We start from the raw sequence: 18,104 nt of genomic DNA on the forward strand, positions 1-18,104 counted from the left end.
TTAGTATTTTTTGCTGCTCTGAAAATAATTCTGTGTGGTTGAAACACAATGAATTACCAAGCAAGTACTCCAACACCAACACAAAGATTATTAGTCAACTTCATAGCACACTGTAAACCCAATAACGGTATAAATAATAGCATATTTTAATTTTACGTTTCCACCAAGCACTAGGCATAAAAAAAGTCTTCTCAATAATATGCTAATAAAACCTGGGAACTTCCTTTAAAGGAATCATTCTGCCTTTCCATTTATTCCTTAGCTAATACTACTGTTTTTATCAAGTCATTAAAAAAAAAAAATAGTTGCTTGAAAGAAAAAGAATGCATTCACATGGGCTTTGTCTCTCTGCATTCCTGTGTCTTTCCAACAAGGGGCAGGACAGGGCTTTCAATAATCCTAACTTCTGGGCATCTGGAGAAAACTGTTTGTTCCAAATCCCTACAAATGCTGAATCACAGTATCTGAGGAGGGTGATGGTGATTTTGCTATGGAAATTCAGTGAGAAATAATCTTAACATTGACTGAGGATTAAGTAAATGGTGAGAAAATGGAGATCCCCTTGTACCCAGCAGTCCTTATAACTGCTAATTTACTACACGATGCTAATTAAATGAAGTTAGCTTCATAATAGCAATGTATGGTGCCTGCGTAGGAAAGCTGTTAACATAATTATATCCCTAACATAGGGGGCAAAGTAGATTACAATTATTAGAAAGCCATGGGATACAGGCTACTGCGAGTGTTAACAACATTAGGAAGTGGATTCACAATCCTACATTTCCCATATGCAATGTATATTTTATATGTATGTTTCTGTTCATTAGATGGCACCTAATAGAGATATTTGAAATTATGCATCCTTCTCTAAGTGATCAATTTTCAGATTCTGAAGAGAGAGAAAGTGTGTGTATTAAGTGTTTATGTAGGTAAAATATATTTTGGTGTGCAATTTCCTGCCTTGTCAAAATATTACCTCTTTTGAAAGATATATGATGTGACAGTTTTATATCAAACCATAAATAAAAATTGATCTATAAGAATGAAAGTACCTTAATATGCAATATTGAATTCCACGTCTTACATACATTCTACCTCTTATCTTCTACCATGGCAACATATTACTAAATATCAGTCAAAAACTCCAGACTGAAAAAGGACAAATCCTCAAAGGTAAAGGTACTTTCAAAGACAGTTTGCCTTATTAAATATTACTGACATTCAGTAATACCCTAACTTCAATATTTCAGAGAGAAAAAAGTTTGTCATAACAAACGTACTCATTTTTTATAAACTTGTTTACTTTTTTAAATTATCAGTTTTAACAGTAGATATGCAACTTATGAAAAAGTTAAATACAATTTAAATAAAGGTATAATTTCCAGAATAAATATGAGCAGATATAAAGCTGCTCATATTTGATGAGCATTTTGTTGATGGTATTCAAACATCAGCAAAATGAAAAACAATTAGTAAACCAAAACAGGCAAGCTGGTCATATAAAATAAAACAAATGTTATAAACATTGTTACTGTTGAATTCTACTGGTGAAACTGAAGTTGCTCAGTCGTGTCCGACTCTTTGCGACCCCGTGGACTATAGCCCGCCAGACTCCTCTGTCCATGGGATTCTCCAGGCTAGAATACTGGAGTGAGTTGCCATTCCCTTCTCCAGGAGATCTTCCGGACCCAAGGATTGAAGACAGGTCTCCAGCTTTGTAGGCAGACGCTTTACTGTCTGAGCCACCAGGGAAGTCTTCTACTGGTAGCCTATATATAAAATTATACATAATAGATACTAATATATGATAGTATATTTATATTGTATTATCATCAACATATCTTAATGTGTTATTGGTAGAATATCCACATACAACATAATTCAGTTGAGGAAGATAAACATTTTTTTCTTATTAGGGAAGTGAAATTAAAAAAAAAAAAATCTCCATCAGGCAAATTGTAGAATATTCCCATTCCAGAACTAAATCATTAACTTTGTAGTATGATTTTCCTTATACCCAGAAAGACCCATTCTTAGAAATTGGGCTTAATCAGGATCTTCTGAGGCATTTAACCAGGTAGTATTTGAAAACAATAAACTAGGGTTTCTATTTGAAAGGAAAATGGAAAAATAATACTGACAATAAAACAAACACTGTCATGGTATAGATGCTTTGTTTTTAATTTTAAGAACATTAATTGACTTCAGTTATCTTTTGTTTTACATATAAGCCTATAAGCCTGTTTCTTTCATTTTAACTTTTTCTCTTTAATTTTCAAATGTACTTACAGGTTTTTCAAATTGTTTCAATATTTTTCATTCAATGGGTCCTTCATTAATTTTATTCTTATTTATGTTTTTCCTGTTTTTTGTAACAGTTTTAAATTTTGCATTCATCTCTTGCAGTGCAAATTTCATTTTCAATAATGAATAAATTCTAAGTAATAAAAAAGATATAATTTATGGAATTTGGTATTTTCTTATAGTTATTTCAGGTTATAGGTTTGGGTTACTAATTTATTGTAATTTTTTTTTTCTTTTCCGTTCAAGCACTCAGTCAAAGATAGGCAACTCCTCAGCTTTCCTAAGTGGTATACTGTGCCTCTAATTTTCAATTCTTACATGAACCATGTCAAACACAAACAAGTCTGGGCACTAGTTAAAGTGCTGAGGACACATTTTATTCAGTGATTAATTATTGCAATTGGTAAGAAAGTCCCCCGTAAAATCCTGTTTTTGCAGAGGTGACAGAATTTTAAGGGGAGAGAGAGAGAGGAAAGAAGGAGAACTGTAAGAACTTGAGCAGAGGCAGGGAAGTGGAGATTTACAAAAACCAAGGATGTGGGGTTGGTCCATGTGACTAGGCATCTGGGTTTTCTAAGTGGTACTTCTGAAGCCTAAGCTTCTACCCTCCCACAGAGACTCAGAGACAGAGGCCCTGTGCTCAGATGATGGCTGGAGGAAATAGTAAATTCTTTTGGCAGCCTTAAGCTTTCTCAGGTAAGCGTTTTAAAAGGAACTGAGGTCTTCTTAGGTATATGATCTTAAGCTGGTAGAAACGATGCAACGATGGTAATATTTTTCAAGTTACTTAGTGTGTGTATGTATGTGTGTGTGAAGTAGGAGGGGTATGAGTCTATGGATAAAATCGTTTGTGCTGATTTCCTGCAATAGCTTTTAGAAAGTAAAGATTGAGTCCATTCAAGAAGAGAGCTGAGAGAAGCCTAAGTAGCGTTTGGTCAAGATGAGTTTTTGTTGTTCATCACTTGGAGTTTCAGCAGTTCTGCTTTCCACAGTGAAAAGCTACATTCTTCTTAGACTTCCTGAAGCATTTATCTTTTGGGTCAAGTTTTGGGAGAGTTATCCCCAGTGAGTTTCTTCAGAGTTAACACAAGTGTGTTACTCACTTGGATTTTTCTCTTCGGATTCATGGTGGTTATTGTGGACTCTAGAAAAATGGTATAGATGATTATACATAGAAAATTGGCAAAACAGAAATAGAGTCACCGATGTAGATAACAAACTTACGGTTACCTAAGGGTAAAGGGGGTGCTGGTGAGATGAATTGGGAGGTTGTGATTGACATATGTACACCACTGTCTATACACCACTAGGTAACTAATGGAAACCTACTGTTTAGCACAGGGGACTCTACACAGAGAGAGCCATGGTGACCTAAATGGGGAGGAAGTCTAAGAACAAGAGGATATATGTATATGCATAACTGATTCACTTTAGTGTACCTCAAAAACTAACAATATTATGAAGCAACTATACTTCACTAACAATCGTTTAAAAATTGTATGCTGTTTGAAAATTTATCACATTTTAAAGTTGAATTTTCTAAGAGATAATAAAGGCCAATCCACTTCAGCAGAATAAGTAAAAAATTAAAATAACTTGAAATATAATATCATATTGCTAGAGGAATAATAGAGATAAGATGTTTTGAAAAAGTTGTTGATGTTTCCAATCAAATATTTTTACCAACTCAAATATGTATCAATAGTTGACATAATTAATGAATGAAAAATATTAAATATGATTACAATTAAATTCAATAAATATTTATTAAAATGGTTTTTCCAAAACTAAATTGCTGCTAAATCACTTCAGTCGTGTCTGACTCTGTGCGACCCCATAGATGACAGCCCACCAGGCTCTCCCATCCATGGGATTCTCCAGGCAAACACTGGAGTGGGTTGCTATTTCCTTTTCCAATGCATGAAAGTGAAAAATGAAAGTGAAGTCGCTTCAGTCATGTCCGACTCGGTGCGACCCCATGGACTGTAGCCCACCAGGCTCCTCCATCCATGGGATTTTCTAGGCAAGATTAATTAGGGGTATAAATATACAACACATTAGAGTTGAAATGTTAAAATAGCAGGACTGATTGGAAATAAACAACCTAATAAATTCAGCTCTGTTGCCCTAATATGGTTGGTAGCACCTTCAAAATTATTTCTGTTGCTTATATGAGGACTTTTTAACTCCAATGCATATAATGGAAAGGATGGTAGACAGATATTAAGCTGTACGTTAGTATGAGAATGCTAAAGCAAACTTTTTAACTAAGAATTGTTAATTAAGCTATTCTGAAGTAGTTTTGGGGTAGCTAAAATATTATCCTAAAGTGTGTTTTATTCTGTCAACCAAATAAACTAATTTGCATACACTCATCTCACATGCTAGTAAAGTAATGCTCAAAATTCTCCAAGCCAGGCTTCAGCAATACGTGAACCGTGAACTTCCAGATGTTCAAGCTAGTTTTAGAAATGGCAGAAGAACCAGAGATTAAACTGCCAACATCCGCTGGATCATTGAAAAAGCAAGAGAGTTCCAGAAAAACATCTATTTCTGCTTTATTGACTATGCCAAAGCCTTTGACTGTGCGGATCACAATAAACTGTGGAAAATTCTGAAAGAGATGGGAATACCAGACCACCTGACCTGCCTCTTGAGAAACCTGTATGCAGGTCAGGAAGCAACAGTTAGAACTGGACAAGGAACAACAGACTGGTTCCAAATAGGAAAAGGAGTACCTCGAGGCTGTATATTGTCACCCTGCTTATTTAACTTCTATGCAGAGTACATCATGAGAAACGCTGGACTGGAAGAAACACAAGCTGGAATCAAGATTGCTGGGAGAAATATCAATAACCTCAGATATGCAGATGACACCACCCTTATGGCAGAAAGTGAAGAGGAACTAAAAAGCCTCTTGATGAAAGTGAAAGTGGAGAGTGAAAAAGTTGGCTTAAAGCTCAACATTCAGAAAACGAAGATCATGGCATCTGGTCCCATCACTTCATGGGAAATAGATGGGGAAACAGTGTCAGACTTTATTTTTTTGGGCTCCAAAATCACTTCAGATGGTGACTGCAACCATGAAATTAAAAGACACTTACTCTTTGGAAGGAAAGTTATGACCAATCTAAATAGCATAAAAAAAAGCAGAGATACATGTATACCTGTGGCAGATTCATTTTGATATATGGTAAAACCAATACAATATTGTAAAGTTAAATAAAATAAAATTAAAAAATAAATAAAATTAAAAACTTTTAAAAGGCAAAAAAATAAATTAATTAATATATCAACCTAAAAAAAAAAAAAGCAGAGACATTACTTTGCCAACAAAGGTCCATCTAGTCAAGGCTATGGTTTTTCCAGTAGTCATGTATGGATGTGGGAGTTGGACTATAAAGAAAGCTAAGCACTGAAGAATTGCTGCTTTTGAACTCTGATGTTGGAGAAGACTCGTGAGAGTCCCTTGGACTGCAAGGAGATCCAAGCAGTCTATCCTAAAGGAGACCGGACCTGGGTGTTCATTGGAAGGACTGATGCTGAAGCTGAAACTCCAATAGTTTGGCCACATCATGCAAAGAGTTTACTCATTGGAAAAGACTCTGATGCTGGGAGGGATTGGGGACAGGAGGAACAGGGGGCAACAGAGGACGAAATGGCTGGATGGCCTCACCAACTCGATGGACGAGCGTTTGAGTGAACTCCGGGAGTTGGTGATGGATAGGGAGGCCTGGCGTGCTGCGATTCATAGGGTGCAAAGAGACACCACTGAGCGACTGAACTGAATGGATAAGCATATTTAATAATCATGAGAATTGTTTAACAATAAAGTCTTTTCAGTCTTCACTCCTTTGTGCATTTCTCTAGCATCTCTCATTTGTTTGTTTGTTTTTTTTCCTTGCTTAGAACTTTTCAGTAATCTTCTCACCACTGTTTCTAAATCTTTGCTTCTAAAAATTTGAATCAAATTCAGACAATTCTATAAACTTCATTTCAACATTAGATAATAACTTACATATAGCATATTAGCAGGCACATTTTTTATCTCAATGTGACAATACTTAAACTCAGGACAGATATATGGCAAATCTCTAACATAAACAAAAATTTCCAATAAAAAGAAATGAAGTCAAACTTTTAATCATTCATAAAGGTGAAAACATTTTGGTCAGAAGGATTTCTAAGTGATCAAATCTGATCTAACTTGCCCTTATACTGAGTCATACTCATATAAACATTTTAAGGCAACAAATATTTAAGAAGTAATATGTACTAAATGAAACCAAACACAAGATAGTGAACACCTTTAGTCTAAATGACTATTTTCTGGTTATACTTTGGGGTTTTAAACCCATTTTTTATTATTTCAGCCAGATGCCAAAAGAATTGTAAAAAACTCTCTAAGAATTTTTAAGGAAAAATACTTTTATAGTTAGAGTGTGCCATCTTGAAAAACAACAAAGTTTGTCTGCAAAAATTAACTTGGAAACCAAAGAGAACTTTGTTAAAAAACATGATGGTTGTATGAGTGGTTGGATGGATAACCCCATTCATCACCATGACGTACAGGTAAGATCAGAAGTCACACAATTAATCCTTCTGAAAAGTTTTATTTACATATCTTTAATAAGGTTCTCTGCAACATAGTATTAACCAATGGATTTCAAGTAGAATAAACAGAAAACGTGTTTATTTTTTTAAACTAAATTTTCTTTGTGCATAGTTGGAGCACACATAACAGTTGTATAATTCTGTTGGCAATCTCATATTTATTTCTAAACTAAATATTTAGAAAATATTATTTTAGCTCTTAGCCACTCCCACCTTTATCAATTCTGTTTGACCCAGAAATCAATAAAAATATAGTACTGCAATCCCCATTCTCACAATTAAACTTAAAAAATATTTTTTATTTTCATCAAAGCAGCTATCTAGCCAAATTGGTAGTTTTTCCTCCAAATATTCAATATTCTCCTTATCTAAGCTTATGATATTCTACTACCTGAAACTATTTCAAACAGTAATTTCTACTCTGCTGTAAATAGCTATATATTTAAATCAGATGTTTCACATTAGTAGCAGTGGTAGATTTAAAACTGTGGAATGTTTTCTTCCTGTCCTGTCTAGTGTTAAAGATATCTAAATTGCTTTTAACATTTTAAAATCTGCATGTTTAATACAGAATTGAGATTTTCTGGTTCTCATAAAAATTGGGATGTCTGCTATCTCTCGGTCACCTTTCATGCAGAATCCTCTCCAACTGAGAGGCCCTTTCCATGTTAGGACATATGCATGTACTTCACCTACTCAAGAATGCTGCTTCCACTTAAGCTGTGTATTGAGTCCCATGGGCATTTGAGCTTATAATATTTAATCTGAAAACTATCTTTAATCTCATGTTGTTCTTTGATGACTTCCTGACAGTGTCATGAGCCTGGCAGTGATTTTTGCTCCCATCCTCCTCGCTCTCTTACTATTTAAAAGGTTAACTTGAAACGTAGCATAAACATGATATGGTTTAGCTAAATTGCTAAACTCTCAAGTGTATTATAAATCGATTAAACAGATGGACCATATTTTGTATCAAACTATGTGCCGTGCTATTTAGTAAAATACCTAACCACATAATGATTTTTATAAGAGAGTGTGCTATTCCACTATGGTTTGATATTTAAGGAAATGCTTCTAAATTTCCAATAGAAACTCATTTAAAATGAATGTGTATTACAGAGGGCTGGGCACTTCAGGGTTATGTTGTTCTCCTCAACATGTTATTGCACTCTTTCAGAAAGCTCACAAGAAAATACTCGGTTTAATTCGGGCAATCATGTTCAAATACCAGTTTTGGTTCCAATAACTTGAGTTAAATATTTGCAAATAATTTGCAGAATGAGGACCCAGAGAGGGAATATAGAAAATTGGCACAGGCATCAATTTTCATAACAACAATTTTCCTCTGCCTCAGTCATGAGTCATATACGCTATGGAAATGCAACTAAAAATTCAGAGGGCACATTATATGCCATGAGAACTGTAGTTTCATTAAGTAGTAAATTGAATATGTAAGAGAAAATACCAGGAATGAAAAAATTACACCACGTAGATTGTAGAAGTCAAAGGGCTTAGACTTTAAATTGTGACCTCAGAGTCTTCAAATGTAGTTTCGGTTCACTTCAGTTGCTCAGTTGTGTCTGACTCTTTGAAACCCCATGGACTGCAGCAAACCAGGCCTCCCTGTCCATCACCAACTCCCAGAGCTTGCTGAAACTCATGTCCATTGAGTCAGTGATGTCATCCAACCATCTCAACCTCTTTCATCCCCTTCTCCTCCCGCCTTCAATCTTTCCAAGCATCAGGGTCTTTTCAAATGACTCAGTTCTTCACATCAGGAGGAAAAAGTATTGGAGTTTCAGCTTCAGCATCAGTCCTTCCAATGAACATTCAGGACTGATTTCTTTTAGGATGGACTGGTTCAATTTCCTTGCAGTCCAAGGGACTCTTACGAGTCTTCTCCAACACCACAGTTCAAAAGCATCAACTCTTCGGTGCTCAGCTTTCTTTAAAGTCCAACTCTCACATCCATACATGACCATTGGAAAAACCAACGTTGACTAGATGGACCTTTGTTGACAAAGTGATGTCTCTGCTTTTTAATATGCTGTCTAGGTTGGTCATAGCTTTCCTCCCAAGGAACAAGCATCTTTTAATTTCATGGCTGCAGTCACATCTTCAGTGATTTTGGAGCCCCCCAAAATAGTCTCACAATATTTCCACTGTTTTGCAGTCTTTTTGCCATGAAGTGATGGGACCAGGTGCTATGATCCTCCTTTTTTAAATGTTGAGCTTTAAGTCTACATTCTCACTATCCTCTTTTACTTTCATCAAGAGGCTTTTTACTTCGTCTTCACTTTCTTCCATAAGGGTGGTGTCATCTGCATATTTGAGGTTATTGATGTTTCTCCCGGCAATCTTGATTCCAGCTTGTGCTTCTTCCAGCCCAGCATTTCTCATGATGTACTCTACATATAAGTTAAATAATCAGGGTGACAATATACAGCCTTGACGTACTCCTTTTCCTATTTGGAACCAGTCTGTTGTTCCATGTCCAGTTCTAACTGTTGCTTCCTGACTTGCATATAGGTTTCTCAAGAGGTAGGTCATGTGGTCTAGTATTCCCATCTCTTTCAGAATTTTCCACAGTTTATTGTAATCCACACAGTCAAAGGCTATAAAGCAGAAATAGATGTTTTTCTGGAACTCTTTCTTTTTTGATGATCCAGCAGATGTTGGCAATTTGATCTCTGGATCCTCTGCCTTTTCTAAAACCAGTTTGAATATCTGGAAGTTCACGGTTCAGTACTGCTGAAGCCTGGCTTGGAGAATTTTGAGCATTACTTTACTAGCGTGTGAGATGAGTGCAATTGTGCAGTAGTTTGAGCATTCTTTGGCATTGCCTTTCTTTGGAATTGGAATGAAAACTGACCTTTTCCAGTCCTGTTATACTTCTTTGTAAAAACTTCTATATCTAAAATGAAAAGTTATTGATACATAAATATGTTATTTGAGAGGTTAATTACAACAAAGAAATTTCAATGGAAAAAAAATCAAAGATTAGGGGTAGAGATAGAAGTTGATTTTTATACATGATGGTCTCCATATTACAATTATTTTGTGAAAAGTCCCATCATTTTGAAAGCTCAGTTACTTGAAAATGTTGAAGTCATGGAAGAAAGAATATGAAAAATATATACCCAAGAAAAAGAAAAACATTTGACTGTTGTGCAGGGAAAGCAAGTATTTCTCAAAATTTGAAAAAGAATTCAAAATTACCAGTTAAGTAAACGGAAATAACATAAGAGGAAATTTACCAGCGCAGGTGCAAATATTTTCAGTCCTGAGTACAATCCAAACACAGGGCTGGATGAGAACTTATGAGGCCTTACTGGAACTCAACACCATTGCCTAACAAGAGATTTGACCTTCCTCCAAGTGAGCGGTATACATGATCAAACACTGATAATTTGTGTTACTGCAAAGTTTCCGGGAGTTGGTGATGAACAGGGTGGCCTGGCGTACTGCAATTCATGGGGTCGCAAAGAGTCAGACAGGACTGAGGGACTAAACTGAACTGAACTGAAAGTTGATTTTGGTGGCTCAACTTTAGTTAATTTTATTAGTCTGTAAAAAGAATGAAAATGTTTTGTATGATGAAATCAGAAAGCAAAAATTTTTCTCAGAATGGCACAGGATCAGATTTTTTAAATTGGTTTTTCCTCTTGGCACACTGAACATTGACATGACCCTAAACTTAAGTAGTTCAACTGAAAAGAGAGAAGATATTCAGGTACAGAAATCTCATAGTACTACTCAGCAAGACTTAGACAGCAACTCTAGTAAAAGAAGAGAACCTACTTCCAAAATAGATACTGCTTTATCAGGAAAACTCACTGGAATACTGAATAATAATTTTTATTGCTCACAAAGTGATTTCTAATAATAGTATCAATTATCAGTTCAGTTCAGTTGTTTAGTCGTGTCCAACTCATTGAGACCCCATAAACCACAGCACACCAGGCCTCCCTGTCCATCAACAACTCCCAGAGTTCACCCAAACTCATGTCTACTGGGTCAGTAATGTTATCCAATTATCTCATCCTCTGTTGTCCCCTTCTCCTCCTGCCCTCAACCTTTCCCAGCATCAGGGTCTTTTAAAGTGTGTCAGCCCTTCGCATCAGGTGGCCAAATTACTGGAGTTTAAGCCTCAGCATCAGTCCTTCCAATGAACACCCAGGACTGATCTCCTTTAGGATGGACTGGTTGGATCTCCTTGAAATCCAAGGGGCTCTCAAGAGTCTTCTCCAACACCACAGTTCAAAAGCATCAATTATTCGGCGCTCAGCCTTCTTCACAGTCCAACTCTCACATCCATACATGACCACAGGAAAAACCATAGCCTTGACTAGATGGACCTTTGTTGGCAAAGTAATGTCTCTGCTTTTGAATATGCTATCTAGGTTGGTCATAACTTTCCTTAAAGGAGTAAGCATCTTTTAATTTCATGGCTGCAGTCACCATCTGCAGTGATTTTGGAGCCCAGAAAAATAAAGTCTGACACTGTTTCCACTCTTTCCCCATCTATTTCCCATGAAGTGATGAGACTGGCTGCACTAACCCTCACTATTTGAATGTTGAGTTTTAAGCCAACTTTTTCATTCTCCACTTTCACTTTCATCAAGAGGCTTTTTAGTTCCTCTTCACTTTCTGCCATAAAGGTGGTGTCATCTGCATATCTGAGGTGATTGATATTTCTCCCGGCAATCTTGATTCCAGCTTGTGCTTTTTCCAGTCCAGCGTTTCTCATGAAGTACTCTGCATAGAAGTTAAATAAGCAGGGTGATAATATACAGCCTTGACATACTCCTTTTCCTATTTGGAACCAGTCTGTTGTTCCATGTCCAGTTCTAACTGTTGCTTCCTGACCTGCATACAGGTTTCTTAAGAGGCAGGTCAGGTGGTCTGGTATGCCCATCTCTTTCAGAATTTTCCACAGTTTATTGTGATCCACACAGTCAAAGGCTTTGGCATAGTCAATAAAGCAGAAATAGATGTTTTTCTGGAACTCTCTTGCTTTTTCCATGATCCAGAGGATGTTGGCAATTTGATCTGTGGTTCCTCTGCCTTTTCTAAAACCAGCTTGAACATCAGGAAGTTCACGGTTCACATATTGCTTTAAGATCTACATTTTTCTCCCAAGGTTTAAATTTCTATGAATTAGTTACTGCAAAATGCAAATTAAAATATTTAAGAGGTATTTTGTAATTAGAGTCTGACATAGTATATAGTCACATGGATCTCTGTGTGTTACAGTTCTCAAATGCTGACAAGCTAGTAGACGTCTTTTTTATTTCACTTCATTAGAGTGTATTTAGAATGATCTAGATCCTTAGAGTTTTGATTCTAACCAAAAAAAACTTAGAAAATCAGTAGATATGTGAGATCTTCCATACACAATCACAGTTTTGATATCTTCATTTGGGTTTATGTCAATGTCAAATATTTGAAATAAAATAAAAAGGCAATGGCACCCCACTCCAGTACTCTTGCCTGGAAAATCCCATAGACCGAGGAGCCTGGAAGGCTGCAGTCCATGGGGTCGCTGAGGGTCGGACACGAGTGACTTCACTTTCACTTTCACTTTCATGCATTGGAGAAGGAAAGGCAACCCACTCAGTATTCTTGCCTGGAGTATCCCAGGGACAGGGAGCCTGGTGGGCTGCCGTCTATGGGGTCACACAGAGTCGGACACAACTGAAGTGACTTAGCAGCAGTAGCAGGAGCAAGATGAAAGTATTAAGTTTCCCTTACAGTTAAACTACATTTCACTTTAATAAAATTTGAAGCTTTGAGATGCCTTGAATATATTTTTCAGCAGACATAGATTTCTGAGTATATGTATTTCAGTTTTCAAAGCTAGTATTCGTTACTCAATGACATTAAATTCAATATAGGTATAAAATATTTAAAATAGTTATAGTTTCTAACAACAATGTTCACTAATATTTATATATATATATATATATATATATATATATATATATATTCATTGAATTGATCAGGGAGAATGAAAGACAGTGAAGATAAACAACAAAGAAAAGAGTGTGGAAGCCAAAACTGCTTGGGCAGAATGAGTGACGCCCTTAAGTAGATAGCTCATCTGCCTTCATGCATACCAAACAGAGTCCAGGAAAATGAGGCCGCAGAAAGAATTGTAGGAATGGTAGACAGACAAAATATCTGTTAGAGGTACTTGGGAACATAATTCAACTTTACTTCTCTATATCATCAAAACAAAGAGATCTTCATTCCTCTACTAGGGGTTATTAGCACATGTGGTGATGGCATGGGGAAAGTCGTCAAATAAAGGCATCAACAGACAAAACAGGTGAGGATGCAACACTGACAGTGACTGCAATGAACAGGCAATTTATGAAGTCTTCCAAATGACTTAAACAAAAGGGCCTTGAATAGAAAGAGGGGGAAATGGGATTAGTGCCAAGTAGTAGTCTATAGGGTTCCAGAAAAATGTCTATTTCTGCTTTATTGACTATGTCAAAGCCTTTGACTGTGTGCATCACAGCAAACTGTGGGAAATTCTGAAAGAGATGGGAATACTAGATCACCTGACTTGCCTCTTGAGAAATCTGTATGCAGGTCAGGAACCAACAGTTAGAACTGGACATGGAACAACAGATTGGTTCCAAATAGGGAAAGAAGTACGTCAAGGCTGTATATTGTCACTGTGCTTATTTAACTTATATGCAGAATACATCATGAGAAACTCTGGGCTGTAAGAAGCACAAGCTGGAATCAAGATTGCCAGGAGAAATATCAATAACCTCAGATATGCAGATGACACCACCCTTATGGCACAAAGTTAAAAAGAACTAAAGAGCCTCTTGATGAAAGAGGAGAGTGAAAAAGTTGGCTTAAAACTCAATATTCAGAAAACGAAGATCATGGCATCCGGTCCCATCACTTCATGTCAAATAGATTGAGAAACAGTGGAAATAGTGAGAGACTTTAATTTTGGGGGCTCCAAAATCAGTTGCAGATGGTGACTGCAGCCATGAAATAAAAAGATGCTTGCTCCTTGGAAGAAAAGTTATGACCAACCTAGACAGCATGTTAAAAAGCAGAGACATTATTTTTCCAACAAAGGTCCATGGAGTCACGGCTATGGTTTTTCCAGTAGTCATGTGTGGATGTGAGACTTGGACTATAAAGAAAGCTGAACGCCAAAGAATTGATGCTTTTGAACTGTGGTGTAGGAGAAGACTCATGAGAGTCCCTTGCACTGACAAGAGATCCAACCAGCCAATCGTAAGGGAAATCAGTCCTCAGTATTCATTGGAAAGAGTGATATTGAAGCTGAAACTCCAATACTTTGGCCACCTGATGCAAAGAGCTGACTCATTGGAAAAGATCCTGATGATGGGAAAGACTGAAGGCAGGAAGAGAAGGGGACAACAGAGGATGAGATGATTGGATGGCATCACTGACTCAATGAACATGAATTTGAGTAAACTCCGGGAGATGCTGATAGACAGGGAGGCCTGGCATGCTGCAGTCCATGGGGTCACAAAGAGTCGGACACAACTGAGCGACTGAACTGAACTGAAGTGAATTGAGTAGACTATAGCAGTTTTTCCAATCTATCTAGTGTGAAAGGACAAATTTTTTATTGTTGTGTCTATAAATTTTAATGTGTTGCAGACCCATACAAAAATTGACTGAAAATTATTCACACACTAAAGTTAGATATCAGAACTATAAAATGCCTGGTAAATAACATAGGAGAAAACCTAGATGGCCTTGGATATGGTGATGACTTTTTCGATACAGCACCAAAGGCATAATCTGTGAAAGAAATAATTGATAAGCTGGGCTTCTCTAAGTTAAACACTTTCCCCTCCCCTCCCTGCAAATTGCTATGTTTTCAAGATGAGAAGACAAGCCACAGACCAGGAGAAAATATTTTCAAAATATTTCAAAATATTTTATAAAACACTATTACTATCCACAAAGTGCAAAGAAATAGTAAAACTCAACAATTAAGGAAAAAAGTCAACAACCTGATGAATAGATAGGACAAAGACTTTAACATAAAACTCACCAAGGAAAATATACAAATGACGAATAAACATGAAAAAATCTTCCATGTCCTATAATAATAGCAAAATGCAAATTAAAACAACAGTAAAACACCACTAATTAGAAAGATCAAAATCCAGAACATTACCAACACCAAATGCTGGTAAGAATGTGAAGCAACAGGAATTGTCTTGCTTATCAACTGATGGGAATGCAAAATGTTACAGATGTTCTGGAATATGGTTGGGCAGTTTCTTTTAGCTAAGTGTAATCTTACCACGGGATCCAGCAATCAGACTCCTTGGTATTTGCCCAAAGGAGTTGAAAATGTGTTCACACAAAAACCTGAACATAGGTATTTATTAGCAACTTTATTCATGATTTCCAAAGCTAGGAAGCAAACAACACATCCTTCACCAGGTGAATGGATAAATAAACTGTGATATATCAGGAAATGGAATGTTATTCAGCATGGAAAATAAATAAGCTAAAAAAAAAGGCATGAAAAGACATGAAAGACATTTAAATGCATATTACTGAATGAAAGAAGCCAATGTGAAAAGGCTATGTATTATGTGATTCCACTGTATGACATTCTGGAAAAGGCAAAACCTTATAGACAGTAAAAAAATAAAGTGGTTGCTGGACTTGGTGGTGGTTGGCAGATGAACAGACAGATAACACAAGATTTTTAGGGCAATGAAAATACTCTATAATAATATGATGATGATGGTATATATGTCATTATACATTTGTTCAAACCCTTAGAGTACACAACACCAAGAGTGAATGGTAATGTGAATTATCCACTTTGGGTGATTATGGTGTGTCAAAGAATCCGCCTACGATGCAGGAGAATGCAGTTTGATTCCTGGGTTGGGAAGATCTCCTGGAGAAGGGATAGGCTACCCACTCCAATATCTTGGCCTTCCCTGGTGACTCAGATGATAAAGAATCCACTTGCAATGTGGGAGACCTGGGTTCAGTCCCTGGGTTGGGAAGATCCCCTGGAGGGGGACATGCAACCCACTCCAGTATTCTTGCCTGGAGAATCCCATGGACAGAGGAGCCTGGTGGGCTACAGTCCATGGGGTCGCAAAGAGTTAGACATGAGTGAGTGACTAAGCCCAGGACAGCACATTCATGTGTCAGGTCAGTGGGTATATGGAAACTCTCTATATCTTCCTCTGAATTTTATTGTAAATCTAAAGTATCTCTAAATATATTTTCTTTAAAAATCCAAACAAGTGAATTCAATAATCTTGTCTTTTAAATAAATAAAAGATAAATAACAGTGGGGATATTTGTGATGAAGAACAGCAGTCACTTATTTAGTAATAAATACAGTTTTCCATAAGGTACAGTTTCTCTAGCTAATTTCTTTAAAAAAGTATTTGTATACGGATATAGGTATAGATATAAGTATATGTATAATCATTCTCCAGGAAAGACAACATGAAGTTCTACTTGTGTGTATGTTGTGGTATGCTACTCACTGCAAGACAGGTTATTATCTAATTTCTAAAATGTATCTGAGTACCTATGGAGCATTTCTCTTTTTTTCAAGTGCTGGAACACAGTTGCTATAGAAACTCGGTATGTCATTGGATAGTAATTTAGAAAACTCATAAAGCCTTCTTGAAACACACAGATTAGAAATTTTGTTTGATTGGTTTAGGTATTTGAAATGCATTCCTGAAAAAGAATTGAATAACTCTAATCAAGTAAGTGATATTTCTTATTGCCACCATTTTTCTTGTACATTTCCTTACCCAGAGTCAATAGTCTGTGATGAATCGTTAATGAATGAAGAAAGCAATCTTAAATAGATAAATTCTGAGTTTACAAATACACACACACACACATATGTATGTTTGTTTATATATACTACGTTTGCATGTGTTTAAGTATATACATATGTATACTTTTTAAATTTTTAATTAATTGCAATTCAAAGCTGTAATTAATAATTTCATGGAAGTTAGCTAGTTAGTATATCTGTGAAGGTGGGAAAAATTCTCCACAAATAACTCAAGCTCCGTATTGAAGCATGTGAAAAATATAGGCTGACAATATTAAAATAGCTTCTATTATGTCAGTCTGTCCCTTTATGTCTGTCTACCTATTAATAACCATGAATATATAAAATGTCAATGTATGTGAATTTAATTGTGGATAAATGTGATATTATAAGATTACAGCAGTCTATTATCCATGGAATTTCCTATTTCTTAGAAGTTAATAGGTCTTCTTTAAATACTGATTTCTAATTCAAAACATAAAAATTAGGCCTACACTGCCTTAGTTAAAGGCATGTAACGTAACACAGTTGCCTGCTGAAATCAAGATCTGTCTTTATAGCTCAGTTGGAAAAAAGGGCAATTTAATGACTTTTAGGAAGATTCCTAGACAAAAATGGTCAATAATTGTAAAGAAAAGAACAATACTAAAACATTAGTATTTCTCTAAGAATTAAACCTAAAAATAGTGTATTAAAGCTGAAAAATCAAAACTGTATAGGCAAATATAGATTCAATTATTAAATGTATATTATATAAAAATTTCATCAGTCACCACTTACCTTATTTCAGAGTGCCTGAATATAGAGCAGATATGGAATCTTGAGTCACTTAACAAATAACTTGAAGCTGTATATGTTTTATCTGAATATTTGTATCCAGCATGAAGCATGCTGTTGTTCAGTCACTCAGTCGTGTCTGAGTCTTTGCGACCCCATGGACTACAGCACACCCGTCTTCCCAGTCTTTCGCCAGGATTAGAGCTTGCTCAAACTCATTACCATTGAGTCAAAGATATCTAATAGCTGTTGAATGAATACGTGTAACTAAATGCGAAAATAGATTGTGATTTGTTGTTGAGACTACAATTCGAAGTTCTGTTTTCTTGAGAAGCATACCGGAGAAGAAAAATGTCTTTAGCCTAATGTCGTAGTATGTCAGTTCAGTTCAGTTCAGTCACTCAATCGTGTCCAACTCTTTGCGACCCCGTGAATCACAGCACGCCAGGCCTCCCTGTCCATCACCAATTCCCGGAGTTCACTCAGACTCATGTCCATCGAGTTGGTGATGCCATCCAGCCATCTCATCCTCTGTCGTCCCCTTCTCCTCCTGCCCCCAATCCCTCCC

The sequence above is a fragment of the Bos indicus genome, chromosome 7 (genome assembly GCF_029378745.1).
Source record: "Bos indicus isolate NIAB-ARS_2022 breed Sahiwal x Tharparkar chromosome 7, NIAB-ARS_B.indTharparkar_mat_pri_1.0, whole genome shotgun sequence".
In the NCBI taxonomy this organism is placed as follows: Eukaryota; Metazoa; Chordata; class Mammalia; order Artiodactyla; family Bovidae; genus Bos; species Bos indicus.